At 45.4% G+C, this 19,911-nt stretch overlaps 1 pseudogene; it reads right to left on the bottom strand.

Annotated features, from left to right (window-relative positions):
* Positions 1–1,608: 1,608 nt before the first annotated feature.
* Positions 1,609–3,625, bottom strand: LOC455358 (6-phosphogluconate dehydrogenase, decarboxylating-like; annotated as a pseudogene).
* Between the last annotated feature and the right edge of the window lie 16,286 nt (positions 3,626–19,911).

Genomic DNA, 19,911 nt, shown 5'->3' with positions numbered 1-19,911 from the left:
TGCCAGCAACTTTAAGATAGGATCCACACCCAGGCAAGGTAGAATAATTAAACTGGGAAAAGGAAACCATGTAATTCAAGCCAAATGACCTGTTTTGGCCTGAACTATCCAATAACTATGACTAAATTGGGTTTTTGTTTGTTTGTTTTTGAGTGGAAGTCTCGCTGTCCCCCAGGCTGCAGTGCAGTGGTGCCATCTCAGCTCACTGCAACCTCTGCCTCCTGGGTTCAAGCAATTCTCCTGCCTCAGCCTCCTGAGAGTAAGCTGGGATTACAGGCATGTGCCACCATGCCTGGTTAATTTTTTTTTTTTTTTTTTTGAGACAGAGTTTTCCTCTTGTTGCCCAGGCTGGAGTGCAATGGTGCAATCTCAGCTCACTGCAACCTCTGCCTCCTGGGTTCAAGCAATTCTCCTGCCTCAGCCTCCCAAGTAGCTGGGATTACAGGCATGTGCCACCACTCCTGGCTAATTTTGTATTTTCAGTAGATGGGGTTTCTCCATGTTGGTCAGGCTGGTCTCAAACTCCCAATCTCGGGTGATCCCCCTGCCTTGGCCTCCTAAAGTGCTGGGATTACACGTGTGAACCACCACGCCTGGCCTTATTTTTTTGAGACGGAGACTCAATCTGTTGCCCAGCCTGGAGTGCAGTGGTACAATCTCGGCTCACTTGCAACCTCCGCATCCCAGGTTCAAGCGATTCTCCTGCCTCAGCCTCCCAAGTAGCTGGGACTACAGGTGCCCGCCACACATCCAGCTAATTTTTGTATTTTTAGTAGACATGGGGTTTCACCATATTGGCCAGGCTGGTCTCGACATCCTGACCTTGTGATCTGTCCATGTTGGCCTCCCAAAGTGCCGGGATTACAGGCGTGAGCCACCACGTCCAGGCTAATTTTTGTGTTTTTTAGTAGAGACAGGGTTTCACCATGTTGGCCAGGCTGGTCTGAAACTCCTGACCTCAAGTGATCCGCCCACCTTGGTCTCCCAAAGTGCTGGGATTACAGGCGTGAGCCACCACACCTGGCCTTTTTTGTTTTATTTTTAAATTTACTTATTTTTGAAACTAGAGGATCAGCAATAAAAGTGGATAAAGAAAGAACTAAATTATCCAAACTACCTCAATTGGCTACCCAGGGAGAATCAGTGTTGATCTTTCTTTCTTTCTTTATCATCAGTCTGATGTAGCTTTTATTGAGTAAAGGAAAAAGGGAATTCAGCCGCATGATACAGAGGTTCCAATTGATCAGAGTGCACAAAGACCCTTCCCGTCTGCATGATGGGAACCACACCAGCACATGGGGCATGCGGAAGCCACTGCTGCAAGGAGGTGGTTCCCACTCTCACACACATGAACAGCTCCTGGTCAGTCCCAAGAGGCAAGGGCAGAGGGCACAGCGGCTCTTACAGAGCTACTTTACAAATAAACTGTGTGCCTTCCTCAGGAGTCTCTTACAACACTTTTTAAAAAGATCTGGGCCAGGGGTGGCTCATGCCTGTAATCCCAGAACTTTGGGAGACCGAGGCGGGAGGATCATGATGTCAGGAGATCGAGACCATCCTGGCTAACATGGTGAAACCCCGTCTCTACTAAAAATACAAAAAATTAGCTGGGTGTGGTGGCGGGCGCCTGTAGTCCCAGCTACTCGGGAGGCTGAGGCAGGAGAATGGCATGAACCCGGGAGGCGGAGCTTGCAGTGAGCCAAGATCGCGCCACTGTACTCCAGCCTGGGCGACAGAGTGAGACTCCGTCTCAAAAAAAAAAAGGGCCAGCTGGCAGTGCCATGAGGCTCATGGAATGTCCTGGTCTGTGGAATCGTGGAGGGTGACAGGAGCAGCATCATCATCATCAGGCATTGTATGACGAGGATGATACACTGCCATCGTGGCCTGTCCAGTTGGTGTGGATAAACTGCCCTGGTTTGGCCAAGAGTTCATAGGTGTGAGCCCCAAAGGAATCCCGCTGAGCCTGGATGAGGTTGGCTGGAAGCATCTCGTGTCTGTACTTGTCATAGAAGGAGAGGGCAGTGACAAAACAGGGCATGGGAATGCCAGCCTGGACCCCAGTGCTGACTGCCCACCACCAAGAGTCCTAGCGGTTCTCAACAGCTGACTTAAGAAGTCGTCCAGCAGGAGGTTCTGAGGTTCTGGGTTTCGATCAAACGCATCCTTTATCTTTCCTAGGAATACACTTCTAATAATGCAGCCCCCTCTCCACATCAGGGCGATGTCACCGTAATTGAGGGTCTAGCCAAACTCGGTGGCTCCCTGCCTTAGCAGCATAAAGCCTTGAGCATAAGAGATGATCTTGGAAGCGTAGAGGGACATTCTGAATATCCTCCAGGAATGATTTCTTATCACCATCAAACTGGAACTTTTGGGGACCCTTCAGCTTTTTGCTAGCTTGAATTCTCCCATCCTTCAGAGATGACAGGCACCGAGCAAAGACGGCTTCTCCAATGAGGGTGACGGGTATGCCGTACTCCAGGGCAGAGATGGTGGTCCACTTCCCCATGCCCTTCTGCCCTGCACTGTCCCTGATCTTTGGCAGCAAGTGTTTGCCATCAGCACCTTGGAACTTGAGAATATTGGCTGTGATTTCAATCAGGAATGAGTCTAGCTCTGTCTTATTCCAATCCTCAAAGGCCTGGGCCATCTTGTCCTGTGCCATGCCCAGCACGTCTTTCATCAGGTGGTATGCCTCACAGATCAGCTGCATGTCCCCATACTCTATCCTGTTGTGCGCCATCTTCACAAAGTGGCCTGCTCCCTCATCTCCCACCCAGTCACAGCAGGGTTCCTACTTTTGCAGCAATGCCTTGGAAGATGGTCTTGATGTGGGGCCATGCTTCTTTGTTCCCTCCTGGCATGAGCAATGAGCCATACCAGGCCCCTTCCTCTCCACCACTGACTCCGCTCCCCACAAATAAAATTCCCTTGGCCTTGAGGTCTTGGCACCGTCTTGTGGTGTCCCTATATTCAGAATTTCCTCCATCAATGATGATGTCACCAATGTCCAACAATGGTATCAGTTTTTTGATGAAATAATCCACAGCTTGCCCAGCCTTCACCAGGAGGATGATCCGCTGGGGCTTCTTCAGCTTGGAGACCATCTCTTTCAGGGACTGGGCACCCACCACTTTGGTTCCCTTTGCCTCATTGGTCAAGAAATCATCCACTTTGGAGACAGTCCTATTAAAAGCACAGACCACAAAGCCATGGTCTTTCATGGTCAGAATTAAGTTCTGGCCCATGACTGCCAATCCGATCAGCACGATGTCAGCTTGGGCCATGGCAGTGGACAGAGTAGAACCGAAGAGCGGCGAGGCATGGAGGAAGAGTCTGATCTTTAAAACTGATAATAGGAAGTGCTGTGAAGGCATTTTACCCAAAAATAAGAACCCTAGGCCGAGTGTGATGACTCATGCCTGTAATTCCAGCACGATGGGAGGCTGAGGTGGGAGGAGTGCTTGAACCCAGAGGTTTGAGACCAGGCCACACAACATAAGGAGACCCTGTGTCTCAAAAAAAAAAAAAAAAGAAAAGAAAAGAAAAAAAAGAAAGAAAGAAGAAAAATTAGCTGGGTATGGTGGTGCCTGTGTAGTTCCAGCTACTTGGGAGGGTAAGGTGGATAAGGTGGGAGGATCACTTGAGCCTGGGAAGTTTAGGCTGCAATAAGCTGTGATTGTGCCACTGCACTCCAGGCTGGGTGGCAGAGCGAGACCCTGTTTCAAAAAAAAAAAAAAAAAAAGAACCCTAGCTCCTGTCATTTCATGTGATAGCATAACTTCTATCTAAATTCAGCTTTTATATTTTAAGAGTATTGACATTATTAAAAATAAATAAAGAGGCCAGGCACGGAGGCTCACGCCTGTAATCCCAGGACTTTGGGAGGCCAAGGTGGGTCAATGGCTTGAGCCCAGGGGTTCAAGACCAGCCTGGGCAACATGGTGACACCCCATCTCTACAGAAAATACAAAAATTAACTGGCCATGGCAGTGGGTACCTGTGGTCCTTGGTACTTAGCTACTTGGGGGACTAAGGCAGTAGAATAGATTGAGCCTGGGAGGTAGAGGTTGTAGTGAGCTGAGATTGTGCCATTGCCCTCCAGCCTGAGTGACAAGAGTGAAACTCTGTCTCAAAACAAACAAAACAAAACAAAACCCTGTCTCAAAAAAGAAAAAAATATTTCCATGAAGAAACCCCAGTTTCAGTGCTGAAAATTTTTAAATATTCAGGAAATAAATAACATCAATCATATATAAACTCTTTCAAAAAAAGAGGAGAAAAGAACAACTCCTCATTTTTAGAGAGGGGGTCTCCGTCTGTTGCCCAGACTGGTCTCAAACTCCTAAGCTCAAGTGATCCTCCTGTCTTGACCTCCCAAAGTGCTGGGATTACAAGAGTGAGCCACTGAGCTCAACCCCAATTTGTTTTTTGTTCTTTCTTTCTTTTTTGTTTTTGTTTTTTTAGATGGAGTTTTGCTCTTGTTGCCCAGGCTGGAGTGCAATGGCGCAATCTAGGCTCACCGCAACCTCTGCCTCCCGGGTTCAAGCGATTCTCCTGACTCAGCCTCCCAAGTAGCTGGGATTACAGGTGCCTGCCACCACGCCCGGCTAATTTTTTTGTATTTTTAGTAGAAACGGGGTTTCACCATGTTGGCCAGGCTGGTCTTGAACTCCTGACCTCAGGTGATCCACCTGCCTCGGCCTTCCAAAGTGCTGGGATTACAGGCATGAGCCACCGCACCCAGCTGTTTTTTCTTTTCTTGAAACAGAATCTCATTATCTTGCCCAAGGTAGGGTGCAGTAGTGTGAACACAGCTCACTGGAGCCTTGACCTCCTGGGCTCAAGCCATCATCCTGCCTCAACCTCCTGAGAAGCTGGGACCACAGACGTGCACCACCAGGCCTGGCTAATTTTTTAAATTTTTTTGTGGAGACTAGGTCTTGCTGTGTTGCCCAGGCTGGTCTAAAACTCCTGGGCTCAAGCAGGAGTCTAAAACTCCTGGGCTCACCTCGGTCTTCCAAAGGGCTAGGATTACACACGTGAGCCACTGCACCTGGCTACTCAATTTGTTTTATGTGGCCATAATAACCACAAACTAGACAAATATATTACAAAATTAAATAAATAAAATCATATGCCAATATCCCTCATAAATTATATAATATGCTAATATCCCTCATACTCAAAAATTATTTACAAAATATTAGTAAATTTAATCCAACAGCATATTAAAGGATTATATATATAAATATATATATACACACACACATATATATATGAAACCACCCCCACAGGATTGACAAGAATTGCATGTAGGGTTCTGGACAGATATGTAGTCGTAACTAAGTATTAATCAGGCTGTACTTTGGCCCACTTCCTTGTTGCTAAAAGTCAGGTTGCACCAGGTACTGACCATTTGCATTCTCATTATTCCCATAGATAGGATTTCTGAAGTTAGGGTTGTAAGACTGTTTAAGAATTGATTTGCTTTAACCTGAGGAAGGAAATTCAAAGAAAAAAAGAAATAAATAAAAGAATCGATTTGCATCCCCTTTGTTCCTATAGGCAGGTTCTCTGACATTGGAATCATAAGACTTTTGTTTAAGAATCACTTGTAGGCTAGGCACAGTGGCTCATGCCTGTAATTCCAGCACTTTGAGAAGCTGAGGCAAGCGGATCACGAGGTCAGGAGATTGAGACCACCCTGACCAACACGGTGAAACCCCATCTCTACTAAATATGAACATTTAGCAAGGTGTGGTGGCACATGCCTGTGTAATCCCAGCTACTTGGGAGGCTGAGGCAGGAGAATCACTTGAACCCAGGAGGCAGAAGTTGTAGTGAACCGAGATTGTGCCACTGTACTTCAGTCTGGGCAACAAGAGTGAAACTCCATCTCAAAAACAACAACAACAAGTCACTTGCTAGGCGCAGCGGCTCACGCCTGTCATCCCAGCACTTTGGGAGGCCGAGGCGGGTGGATCACCTGAGGTCAGGAGTTCGAGACCAGCCTGACCAACATGACGAAACCCCCCCCCCCCTACTAAAAATAAAAAATTAGCCGGGCATGGTGGCAGGTGCCTGTAATCCCGACTAATTGGGAGGCTGAGGTTTCAGTGAGCCTAGATGGCGCCATTGCACTACAGCCTGGGCAACAAGAGCAAAACTCCATCTAAAAAAAGAATCACTTAACACCTTAAGCAATGGCTCACTCCCATAAGCCCAGCACTTTGGGAGGCCCAGGCGGGGCAGATCACCTGAGGTCAGGAGTTCAAGACCAGCCTAGCCAATATGGTGAAATCCTGGTCTCTACTAAAAATACAAAAATTAGCCAGGCGTGGTGGCACATGCCTGTAATCACAGCTACTCGGCAGGCTGAGGCACCAGAATCCCTTGAATCCAGGAGGTGAAGGTTGCAGTGAGCCAAGATTGTGCCACTGAACTCCAGCCTGAGTGACCGAGTGAAACTCCGTCTACAAAATAAATAAATAACTTCAGATGTTTTTCACACCCTGACTTCCAGCAAGTAGTTTGAAGACCCCCACAGAGAAATGTGATCAGCATAAGAATACATCTTCATTTCTTTGTCCCTTGACTTCATCCTGCATTCTTTTTTCTATTGATTAGTTTTTATTTTTGTGGGTACATAAGTGTATATATTTATGGGGTACATGAAATGTTTTGATACTGACATGCAATGTGAAATAAGCACATCATGAAGAATGGGGTATCTATTCCCTCAAACAAACCAATTATACTATTTTATTTATTTATTTGGAGACGAAGTCTCGCTCTGTCACCTAGGCTGCAATGAAGTGGCACCATCTCGGCTCACTGCAACCTCAGCCCCCCGGGTTCAAGCGCATTCTCCTGCCTCAGGCTCCCAAGTAGCTGGGATTACAAGCACTTGCCACCACATCTGGCTAATTTTTTATATTTTTGGTAAAGACAGGGTTTCACCATGTTGGCCAGGCTGGTCTCGAACTCCTGACCTCAGGTGATCCACCCATGTAAGCCTCCCAAAGTGCTAGGATTACAGGCATGAGCCACCGTGCCCAGGCTACACTCTTTAGTTTAAAATGTACAGTTATTGGCCGGTGCGGTGGCTCATGCCTGTAATCCCAGCACTTTGGGAGGCAGAGGCTGGCAGATCACCTGAGGTCAGGAGTTCGAGACCAGCCTGCCCAACATGGAGAAACCCCCATCTGTAATAAAAATACAAAAAGCCGGGCTGGGCACAGTGGCTCACACCTGTAATCCCAGCACTTTGGGAGGCTGAGGTGGACGGATCACTTGAGGTCGGGAGTTCAAGACCAGCCTGACCAACATGGAGAAACTCCGCCTCTACTAAAAATACAAAATTAGCTGGGTGTGGTGGCGCATGCCTGTAATCCCAGCTACTCGGGAGGCTAAGGCAGGAGAATCGCTTGAACCTGGGAGGCGGAGGTTGCAGTGAGCCAAAATCGCACTATTGAACTCCAGCCTGGGCAACAAGAGCGAAACTCTGTCTCAAAAAAAAAAAAAAAAAAAAAATAGCAGGAATAATATCTGGTTGGTGTTGATCTCTAGGAAGAAGATAATTTTTTTTTTTTGAAGAAAAGAATGACAGACTCAGAGCTTCACATGTAAATGAATACAAGAAATCTAGTCCCAACTTTCTAAGCTTAAAGATAAAGAATGCTAGACGCAGGCCAGGAGCAGTGGCTCACACCTGTAATCCTAGCACTTTGGGTGGCTGAGGCAGGCAGATTGCCTGAGCTCAGGAGGTTGAGACCAGCCTGACCAACATGGTGAAACCTGTCTCTACTAAAAATACAACAATTAGCCGGCGGGGCATGTGCCTATAATCCCAGCTACTGGGGAGGCTGAGGCAGGAGAATCGCTTGAATCCAGGAGGTGAAGGTTGCAGTGAGCCGAGTTCGCACCATTGTACTCCAGCCTGGGCGACAAGAGCAAAACTCCATCTCAAAAAAAAAAAAAAAGTATATTAAACTATATACTGGTGTAGCATACAGTTGACAGGATTCTTCCATTTGAGGAGAGAAATGAACAGTTTTTTCACTCACGTCAGTGTGAAGAGACCACCAAACAGGCTTTGTGTGAGCAATAAAGCTGTTTATTTCACCTGGGTGCAGGTGGGCTGAGTCCGAAAAGAGAGTCAGCAAAGGGTGGTGGATCATCATTAGTTCTTACAGGTTTTGGGATAGGCGGTGAAGTTAAGAGCAATGCTTTGCGGGCAGGGGTGGATCTCACAACGTACATTCTCAAGGGTGGGGAGAATTACAAAGAACCCTCTTAAGGGTGGGGGAGATTACAAAGTACATTGATCAGTTAGGGTGGGGCAGAAACAAATCACAATGGTGGAATGTCATCAGTTAAGGCTATTTTTACTTCTTTTGTAGATCTTCAGTTACTTGAGGCCATCTGGATGCATTCGTGCAAGTCACAGGGGATGCGATGGCTTGGCTTGGGCTCAGAGGCCTGACGAGTTTCATCTTCAGTACTGGGAAAAGACGTCCTTAATTGCTTGTGCTTTTGTTATTAATTTGTCCAGCAAGCTTCCTCTCTTTTAGTGACAGACCCTGTCCTCTTGGCCTTGAAGGCTGGCACATGACCAAGCCTGGGTAATCATAGGTTCTCACTTTTACTGGACGTGATAAATTGTCCAAAGGGCATGTGATGCAAGCAGGGCCCAATGCCAGATGATTCAGAGACACAGACAAGTAATGTGATATCCTAGACCCCAGGGAAATACCTCTTGCTGGGTACCTCATTCCTGATAAAGTGTGGTGGAGATCACTATTATCCCACATTCATTCTACTCCTCTTCCTTCAGCAACAGAATCCTTGCGCCTATGTTTTCCAGCCTATTTTTGAGATAGGTGTGTCCATGAGACTCACTGGGGCCAGTGGGATTGACTGAAGTTATTGAATGGCATTTCTATGATTTGACTTTTTAAATTTACTTATTTATTTATTTTTTTTTTTTTTGGAGACGGAGTCTCACTCTGTCGCCCAGGCTGGAGTACAGTAGCACAATCTCGGCTCACTGCAACCTCCACCTCCCGGGTTCAAGCAATTCTCCTGCCTCAGCCTCCCAAGTAGCTGGGACTACCGGCACCCGCCACCAAGCCTGGCTAATTTTTTTGTATTTTTTAGTAGAGGTGGGGTTTCACTGTGTTGCCCAGGCTGGTTTTGAACTCCTGAGCTCAGGCAGTCTGCCTGCCTCGGCCTCCCAAAGTGCTAGGATTACAGGTGTCAGCTACCATGCCCAGCTATGATTTGACTTTAAACCATTAGACATGTACTTTTTCATTCTCTTTTCCCTATTCCTGCAGGCCAGAAAGCAGATGGGGCAGTGACTCAGCTTTAATCCTGTAGAAGCGGATAACATCTTAGACGATGGTAGACCAATAAGCTAGAAACATTTGTTCCTTATTGATTTTTGTCTCCAACTCCTCTAGAAAATACTTTATGATCATTCCCAAGTCCTTACAGTTTTGCAAACAAGAAGTAGGTGCAGAATCAAGAGAATATTCTATCTCTGCCTTTTTCATCTCTCTTAGGAATGGCCTTGGAGGATATTGACTAAGGGATATCTTCCTAGCAAGCAGGACTGGAAGTAGATCAGTTTGACCACAAGATTCATTCCACTGACTGGAGAATGAATTTTTGCTGTCCTTGTCCAGTGGCCATTGTAAATTGTCTTTCCTTTAAAATATGGTATTAAAAGATTGTCCTGTATTCTTCCATTGTTGACTGGGGTTGTTTTAATTTTTTTTATTTTTAAGGTCTGGATTGAGATGAAATGGGGTTGTTTTTATTTAAAATGTAGTCATTTGAGATAGGACCATGAAGACCTGACCAAGAAAAGCACACATCCTCAAGAGATCCCTTGCTTTGGAACTGTGCGTGGTGACTTTTTTTTTTTTTTTTTTTTTTGAGACAGTCTCGCTCTGTCGCCCATGCTGGAGTGCAATGGTGTGATCTGGGCTCACTGCAACCTCTGCCTTCCGGGTTCAAGTGATTCTCCTGCCTCAGCCTCCTAAGTAGCTGGGATTACAGGTGCACACCACCACATCCAGCTAATTTTTGTATTTTTAGTAGAGACAGGGTTTTGCCATGTTGGTCAGGCTGGTCTCCAACTCCTGACCTCATGATCCACCTGCCTCGGCTTCCCAAAGTGCTGGGATTACAGGCATGAGCCACCGAGCCCGGCCTAATTTTTGTATTTTTAGTAGAGATGTAGATGTATTTTTAGTAGGGATGGGGTTTCACCATGTTGGTCAGTCTGGTCTCAAATTCCTGACCTTGTGATCTGCCTGCCTCGGCCTCCCAAAGTGCTGGGATTACAGGCATGAGCCACTGAGCCTGGCTGGATGTGATTTTTTGCTTGTTTTCCTTTGGATGCAGGATAAGCCTATTTTCAGTTTTAAAGGGGATAATTACTAGTTAGCAGCATTCTTGGAATCATATATATGAGAAGAAGGGTATGTGTGAATGCTGAGAAGCCAATGGGTAGTTTGTGGTATATGATGGGTATTGTTTTTGTTTAGCCAGTAAACTTTCCCATTCCCATTTTACTCATCATAGTTTCTATCTCCCTGCCTACAGGAATGGAAATATGACCTATGCCTGGCTAGTAATATCGCCCATTTACCTGGAAATCGATTGGTTCAGGGTGTCAACAAAAAGAGTCAAACTGTGTAAGATATTTGAAGAGATTTATTATGAGTCAAATATGAGTGACCATGGCCCATGACACAGCCCTCAGGAAGTCCTGAGAGCATGTGCCCAAAGTGGTCAGACACAGCTTGGTTTTATACATTTTAGACAAGCATGAGACATCAATCAAATACATTTAAGAAATACATTGATTTGGTCCAGAAAGGCAGAACAACTCAAAGCAGGGGGCTTCCAGGCTATAGGTGAATTTAAACATTTTCTGGCTGACAATTGGTTGAGTTTGTCTAAAGATCTGGGATAGCTAGAAAGGCAATGTTTAGGTTATGATAAAGATTGTGGAGACCAAAGTTCTTTTGAAGTCTTATAGTGGCTGCCCTTAGAGACAATAGGTGACAAATGTTTCCTATTTAGATTCTAGTTAATCTCTTCAAGATTGGGAGGGTCTGGAAGAAAAAGATCTAGCCATGTTAATAGAGATTCTTCCCCCCCTCCCCCAGACGGGGTCTCACTCTGTCGCCAGGCTGGAGTTCAGTGGCGGGATATTGGCTCACTGTAACCTCTGCCTCTTGGGTTCAAGTGATTCTCCTGCCTCAGCCTCCCGAGTAGCTGGGACTACAGGCATGCGCCACCATGCCCAGCTAATTTTTGTATTTTTAGTAGAGATGGGGTTTCACCATGTTGGCCAGGAGTTAATAGAGATTCTTTACAGATGCAAGTTTTCCCCCACAAAGAAGAGCTTTGCAGAGCCATTTCAAAGTATGGCAAAGAAAAATGTTTTGGGGTAAAATATTTTGATTTTCTTCTTTGTCTCGTAATGTTATGTCACAGTCAGGTTGGAAAGTAAATTATGATATATAGGGTTAAATAAAACCCATCTGATGATAATTTAGGATTTGTAGGGCATGACTCCCAGACTCCTTAGGAATTTAGACAAGATAAAAAAAAAAATCAGAGGTTAGTCCTCAAGGGAAAGGCATGTGATACAAGCAGGGAAAATCAGATGCATTCCCTGGGATTGATATATTGATCCTTTCCAGGACCCCTGGAGGTTCACTGAAAATCACTGACATGAGGCAGGTTGAGTAACAGGAGAAAAGGCATACACGTTTATTATTTATATATTTATTTATTCATTTGAGACAAGGTCTCGCTCTGTTGCCCAGATTGGAGTGAAGTGGTGCGAATATGGCTCACTGCAACCTCAACCTCCTGGGCTCAAGCGATTCTCCCACCTCAGCCTCCCAAGTTGCTGGGACTATAGGTGTGCACAACCACACCCAGGTAATTTTTTTTTTTTTTTGGTAGAGACAGCATCTCGCTATGTTGTCCAGGCTGGTCTTGAACTCTTGGGCTCATGTGAAGCCCTTGCCTCAGCCTCCCAAAACGCTGGGACTACAGCCATGAGTCACTGCCTGGCCAACATACAAATGTATTTAACATGCATACGTGGGAGCCTTCAGAATGACCACTCAACCCCTCAGTTACAGAAACTTATATACCATCTCTTTTTTTTTTTTTTTTTAATAGAGATGGGGTCTGGCTCTGTTGCTCAGGCTGGAGTACAGTAGCAGGCTCACACCTCACTGTAGCCTTGAACTCCTGAGCTCAAGTGTTTCTCTTGCCCAAGCCTCCTGAGTAGCTAGGACAACAGGCAAGAATCACCACACCGGCTAATTATATACCATCTTGAGGCTACAGAAAGAATGGGAGCATTAGATCCTTGCAAAACAGGTTATGGGAGTGAGGACAAGAATTCTGTTGAGGGGCAATAAATGATTACTGGGGAGAAGGACTGGATCAGGAAACAGAAATTAATGTGTAAAGAGTTCTTTTTGAAATGCAAATGATCCTTGGAGACAGTCATTATACTTGTGAAAGAGTCTGTTCAGCTGTGGGTACATCTTGGTCTTATTTTCTGCAATAGATGAGATTACAGGGAGGGGGAGAAAAAAATAATAGTTTTCCTTGGTAGGTCTGGATCTTAGGTAAATAAAGAACTTCAACTTCAATGGAGGAGGGTGGGTCAAACAGATCTTGCAGCTTCTTCAGTTCAGCAGGTCAAAACACCTTATTTTGAGATACTGGTTTCTAAGGACTAAACTCAGATTTTTTTTATTTTGCCCAAATTCCTATCATAGGGGTCTGGGGAGTCATGCTCTACAAATCATAAATTCTCAACAGATGGGTTTTATTTAACCTTATATATTGCAACTTACTTTCCAGCTTTACTCTGGCATAACATTACAAGACAAAGAAGAAAATCAAAATGTTTTACCCCAAAACATGTTTCTTTGCCATACTTTGAAATGGCCCTGCAAAGCTGTTAGTTGTGGGGGAAAATTTGCATCTATAAAGAATCTCTGGCCTGGCCCGGTGGCTAATGCCTGTAATCCCAGCACTTTGGGAGGCCGAGGAGGGCTGATCACAAGGTCAGGAAATCGAGACCATCCTGGCCAACATGGTGAAACCTCGTCTCTACTAAAAATTAAAAAAATGGCTGAGTGTGGTGGCTCACGCCTGTAATCCTAGCACTTTGGGAGGCCGAGGCAGGCAGATTGCCCGAGCTCAGGAGTTCGAGACCAGCCTGGGCAACACGGTGAAACCCTGTCTCTACTAAAATACAAAAGAAATTAACCGGGCATTGTGGCATGCGCCTGTAGTCCCAGCTACTCGGGAGGCTGAGGTAGGAGAATTGCTTGAACCTGGGAGGCGGAGGTTGCAATGAGCCACGATTTCGCCACTGCACTCCAGCCTGGGCGACAGAGTGAAACTCCATCTCAAAAAAAAATAAATAAAAATAAATAAAATTAGCCGGGCATGGTGGCACATGCCCGTAGTCCCAGCTACTTGGAAGGCTAAGGCAGGAGAATCACTTGAACCCAGGAGGCAGAGGTTGCAGTGAATCAAGATCGCACCACTGCACTCCAGCCTGGGTGACAGAGTGAGATTCTGTCCAAAAAAAAAAAAAAAAATCTCTATTAACATAGCTAGTTCTTTCTCTTCCAGACTGTCCCAATCCTAGAGAGATTAATTAAGATCTGAATAGGAAATATTTGTTGTTTACTGCCTCTAAGGGCAGCCACTATAAGACTTAAAAAGAACTTTGACCTCCACAATCTTTATCTTTTTTTTCTTTTTCTTTTTCTTTTGAGACGGGGTCTTGCTCTGTCGCCCAGGCTGGAATGCAGTGGCACGATCTCGGCTCACTGCAACCTCCGCCTCCTGGGTTCAAGCGAATATCCTGCTTCAGCTTCCTGAGTAGCTGGGATTACAGGCATACACCACCATGCCCGGCTGGCTGATTTTTGTATTTTTAGTAGAGATGGGGTTTCAACATGCTGGCCAGGCTGGTCTCGAACTCCTGACCTGGTGATCCGCCCACCTCAGCCTCCCAAAGTGCTGGGATTACAGGCGTGCGCCACTGCGTCCAGCCACAATTTTTATCTTAAACTGAACATTCCCTTTCTGTTTTTTGTGTTTTGAGATGGAGTCTTGCTTTGTCGCCCAGGGTGGAGTGCAGTGGTGCGATCTAAGCGGATGAATCCCAGTTAGACAAACTCAACCAATTATCAACCAGAAGGTGTTTGGTAACCCAACCCCCTGCCCCACTTTGAGTTGTCCCATCTTTCCAGATCAAACTGTAGCAGGACAAGCCGCGGACAAAACCCCTCAGACACCTAGTTAAAGAAGGAAGGGCTTTTTTCGGCCTGGAGCTTCAGCAAGACTCACATCGCCAAAAACTGAGCTCCCAGAGTGAGCAATTCCTGCCCCTTTTAGGGGTTTACAACTCTAAGGGGGTCCGCGTGAGAGGGTTGTGATCAACTGAGCAAGCAAGGGGTACCTGATTGGGGGCTGAATGCACTGGTAATCAGAACGGAACAGAACAGGACAGGGATTTTCAAAATGCTTTTCCATACAATGTCTGGAATCTATAGATAACATAACCAGTTAGGTCGGGGTCGATCTTTAACCAGGTCCGGCACCAGGCTGTGTGCCGGTGGATTTCATTTCTGCCTTTTAGTTTTTACTTCTTCTTTCTTTGGAGGCAGAAATTGGGCATAAGACAATATGAGGGGTGGTCTCCTCCCTTAAAACCAGTGTATTTCTTAAATGTATTTGATTAATGTCTCAAGCCTCCTTAAAATGTATAAAACCAAGCTGTGCCTGACCACCTTGGGCACATGTTCTCAGGACCTCATTGTCACTCATATTTGGCTCAGAATAAATATCTTCAAATATTTTACAGAATTCGACTCTTTTTGTCGACATTCTGAGCCTCAACAATATGATCTGGGGATGTGGGCAAACCCTATCATGTAGACAGAGGCTTCCTGAAAAACGAAGCCTAACAGAATTAGAAATTAGAGATAGAGGAACTTGCTGGTAACAAATCCTGGCCTTCGGTCCTTGAAGCCATTATTTTTGCAGCTCTTCCTTCTTTCCTGTGACCTTTATCCCACCTCTACCTGTAGTTACATGAGCCATTAAATTCTCTAGTTTGCTGAAGTTAGTATAAATTTAATTTGCCTTTTTTGTTTTTGAGATGGAGTCTTGCTGTATTGCCCAGGCTGGAGTGATCTTGGCTCACTGCAACCTCCACCTCCCAGGTTCAAGCGATTCTCAGCCTCCCAAGTAGCTTAGACTACAGGTACATGCCACTATGCCTGGCCAATTTTTGTATTTTTGGTAGGGACGGGTTTCACCATGTTGGCCAGGCTGGTCTCGAACTCCTGACCTCAGATGATTTGCCTGCCTCGGCCTCCAAAAGTGCTGGGATTACAGGCATGAGCCACCGTGTGCCTGGCCTAATTTGCTTTGTTTTGACATTGAAAGAATCCTGACTAAAAGGTCTGCTACTATGGTCACAGTAAATATTGTCAACAAAAAGTATCAAACTCTTTAAAACATTTAAAGAGGTTTATTCTTTTTTTTTTTTTTTTTTTTTTTGAGACAAACTCTCACTCTGTTGCCCAAACTGGAGTGCAATGGCGTGATCTTGGCTCACTGCAACCCCCACCTTCCGGGTTCAAGTGATTCTCCCACCTCAGCCTCCTGAGTAGGGGACTACAGGCACGCGCCACCATGCCTGGCTAAAATTTTGGTATTTTTAGTACAGACTGGGTTTCACTATGTTGGCTAGGCTGGTCTTGAACTCCTGACCTTGTGATCCGCCCACCTTGGCCTCCCAAAGGGCTGGGATTACAGGTGTGAGCCACCGTGTCCGGCCCTGAAGAGGTTTATTCTAAACAAAATACGAGTGACCAAGGCCTGAGGCATAGTCCCAAGAGGTACTGAGAATATGTTTCCAAGACTGTTGGGTTACAGCTTGGTTTTAATACAACTTAGGGAGACATAACACACCAATCAATACATTTGGGGTATACATTGGTTTGTTCGGGGAAGGTAGGACAACTTGAAGAGGGTTTGGGGGAGGGCTTATAGGTCATAGGTGGATTAAAAGATTTCCTGATTGGCAATTGGTTGAAAGAGTGAAGTTACTATTTAAAGACCTGGAATAAACAGAAAGGAATGCCTGGATTAAGATAAGGGGTGGTGGACACTAAGGTTCTTATTATGTAGATGAAGTCTCCTAGGTGGCCATCCTTAGAGACAATAGATGGCAAATGTTTCCTATTCTGACCTGTAAAAGGGGCTAGACTCTCAGCTAATCTCTTCAGAATTGGGAGGGCCTGGAAGGGGGAAACATCTAATTATGTTGATAGAGATTCTTTTTTTTTTTTTTTTTTTTTTGAGATGGAGTTTTTTGCTCTTCTTGCCCAGGCTGGAGTGCAATGGCGCAATCTTGGCTCACTGCAATCTCTGCCTCCTGGGTTCAGGCGATTCTCCCGCCTCACTCTCCAGAGTAGCTGGGATTACAGGAGCCCACCACTACGGCCCGCTAAATTTTTAGTAGAGACGGGGCTTCGCCATGTTGGCCGGGCTGACCTCAGGTGATCCACATGCCTCGGCCTCCCAAAGTGCTGGGATTGCAGGTGTGAGCCACTGCTCCCAGCCAATAGAGATTCTTAACAGATGCAATTACCTCTCTCCCCACAAAATAGCTTTGCAGGGACATTTCAAAATACGGCAAAGAAATATATTTTGAGGTAAAATACTTTGATTTCCTTTATCTGTCATGTGATGTTATGCCAGAGTCAAGTTGGAAAGTAAGCCATATTATATAAGTTTACATAAAACCCATCTGATAACTTTTTTTTTTTTTTGAGACGGAGTCTCGTTCTGTTGCCCAGGCTGGAGTGCAGTGGCATGATATTGGCTCACTGCAACCTCCACCTCCTGGGTTCTTGTGATTCTCCTGCCTCAGCCTCCTGAGGAGCTGGGATTACAGGCACACACCACCACGCCCAGCTGATTTTTTGTGTATTTTTGGTAGACGGGGTTTCACTATGTTGGCCAGACTGGTCTTGAACTCCTGACCTCGTGATCCACCCACCTCAGCCTCCCGAAGTGCTGGGATTACAGGCGTGAGCCACCGCGCCTGGCCCATTTGATAACATTTTATGTTTTGTAGGGTGTGACTCCACAGGCCCCTTAGATAGGAATTCGGGGAAGAGGGGAAAAACGTCAGAGTTAAGTCCTCAGTATCATCTCCTTTAAGGTGTTTCCACAGTTCAAACAGTACCTTGTCAAAAGAAAGAAGAGACCAGGATAGACTATGAAAGAAGTAGATTTACACAGTGAAGTTACTCACTGGAAACACTGTGTATGGGTGTGGTATTAGATTGTGAAGTCAGGCTGGGTGTGGTGGCTCACACCTGCAATCCCAGCATTTTGGGAGGCTGAGGCAGAAGGATCACCAGAGCCCAGAGTTTGAGGCCAGCCTGGGCAATACAGTGAGCCCTCATCTCTATATATTAAAAAAAAAAAAAACCAACTGTAAAGTCAATGCATAAGACAAAAATCCATTTAGGCTCAGCCATAAAAAGGAATGAAGTAATGATTCATGTTACAACATGGATGAACCTTTAAAATATATTGATGAGTGAAGTAATATGTGTACAAAGGCCACATATTGTATAATTTCACTTATATGAAATGTCCAGAATAGGTAAATCTACACAGACAGAAAGTAGATTAGTGATTGCCAGGAGTTGGAGGGCGTGGCAGGGTGCAGAATGATAAAAGCCTGTACAAGGCTTCTTTTTGGGATGAACATGTTCTGGAATTAGATAGTAGTAATGGTTGCACAACTTTTGGAATAAACTGAAAACCACTGAATTGGACACTTATTTGAAGTGGTAAATATTATGGCATGTGAATTATATCTCAGAAAAATCTATTTTGGCTAAATTACCATTGAAAGTCCTTTTCAAAGAGTCTAATTCAGCTGTTTTTACTTTCAGCATAAAAATAAATGGCCTTTGAAACTTTTTAGAGTACTAGATAAATAGTATGTTTGCATTTAGGAGTCTTGTTATAAAAAATGTATCTTATAACTTGAGTCACACTAAATTATGTGAGATTCTCACATTATAAAGGGTAAGGAAGTGAATCAGAAGCATTGAAAAGGGATTGTGTGTATCCCTAGGGATTTAATAATAATTTCCAGACATAGTTTTAAGGAAATGAATTTCCAGACCCTTAACTTGCACATGTTATCTCTTGCAAAAGGAAATTAAATTTTGAGACCCCAAACTGATTTAGCCTGGTCACGCAAATCTGCCTCCCCCTTTTGGTTCCTAAATAAGATTGCTGCAAGATGAAAAGCTACATCTCTCCCCCATATTTTGCCCACAAGGAAATTCTTAGTGTGCTGTTAAAACTTCATGGCAATGCAAATTGATAGCTTATCTTTACGGGTGGCCACCCCAGCCCGCCAGACACAAATGCCTATCTGATTGTTCCCCTACCCCATTTTGTCTGTTATCTTATGAAAAATGCAGACACCCACATTCTTCCTCTGCCCATTTTATGTCATCTTATGTAAAAAATGCAGATTCACTGAGCCAGACAAAGGCAAGAATTACTATTTTCTCCTACCGCCCCCTTACATGAAAACAGTGTGCTTCTCAATATCCCGCCCTTTCCCCTTTAAATTTGGAGCACTCAAAATCATCTTCGACATAGACCTGTTTCCTGGGCTCGTCCTTAACTTTGGCAAATAAATCTCCTAAAGTGATGGACTCTCTTATAAATTAATCTGTAGCCAAGGCATGTCATCAATATGTCCTACTGTGCCTTCCTACCTCCCATTTATCAACTTACATGAGAAGCACACATCTTACTTGTCATAAATTATTACCATAGTGAAAACCTGAGGGTGTCAAGAAGTCGAAAAATTTGAGACATTGACGTTGGGGAAGACTCCTTTAATTAAAGCACCATAAAATCATGATAGAATGATACATTTTTCCTTGCCTTATATTTTTGGCATGCAAAACAGAAGGAGCTCCAACAATTGAGTGACACATTAGTAAAATTCTTTTCATTCATTTCTACTTACAAGGCACACACCATTGACCTCACCCCGTCACCCCCCTTTAAAACAATCTTTGACCCGCGCCCCCCCCCCCGCCCTTTAAAGCAATCTTTGAAAAGTTAGGAATGAAAGCCGGTTCAGGACAGTACACAGTACACAAACACTGGCTTCCCCTACCTCCACCACCAGCAAGTAAACATCCTAGCACAGTGTAAAAAGGAAGAGGCTGAGGACGAACCACGCGGACATTTGCAGGCACACCCTTTCCCTGCGACCAACAACTGCAGTAGCGCAATTACACTCGAGGGAATTGCAGCACTCACAACAGCACACATTCTGTTCAATGGTTGAGTCCACATAAAGTGACAGTCCGTTTCTAAAAGCATGGCTGTATTTAAAGGACACATGGTCTGTTCAGGTCCGCTTCAGCGAAACCCCAAGCACTTCCGAGAGATCCACTCCCTCTCCCCGAGCAGGTGCCACTAGCTGCTCCGCCGGCGAGCGTAGGAAGCAGCGCGACCAACCAAATCGGTTGCCCACAACAGCCAGGGAGAGAGCCTTAGGGACGTCAAAAAGGCCAAACTGCGTGGGAAGCGAGCGTGCGCCTCCATCACCACGACAGCACTCGTCTCGAGGATCCACCTGCCGCTAGTAGGTCGCTCTCAGCTCTGCTCTGCTAAGGGCGAGCTTGAGAACCTGGCCTACAGTTGCGCACCTGCCCCCGCCCCCGCCCCCGCCCCCGCCCACCGCACTTGTAGCCCCGCCCCGCCCCGCCCAGG

The sequence above is a fragment of the Pan troglodytes genome, chromosome 17 (assembly GCF_028858775.2).
Source record: "Pan troglodytes isolate AG18354 chromosome 17, NHGRI_mPanTro3-v2.0_pri, whole genome shotgun sequence".
Taxonomy (NCBI): domain Eukaryota; kingdom Metazoa; phylum Chordata; class Mammalia; order Primates; family Hominidae; genus Pan; species Pan troglodytes.
This window is presented reverse-complemented; position numbering and strand designations above follow the sequence as displayed.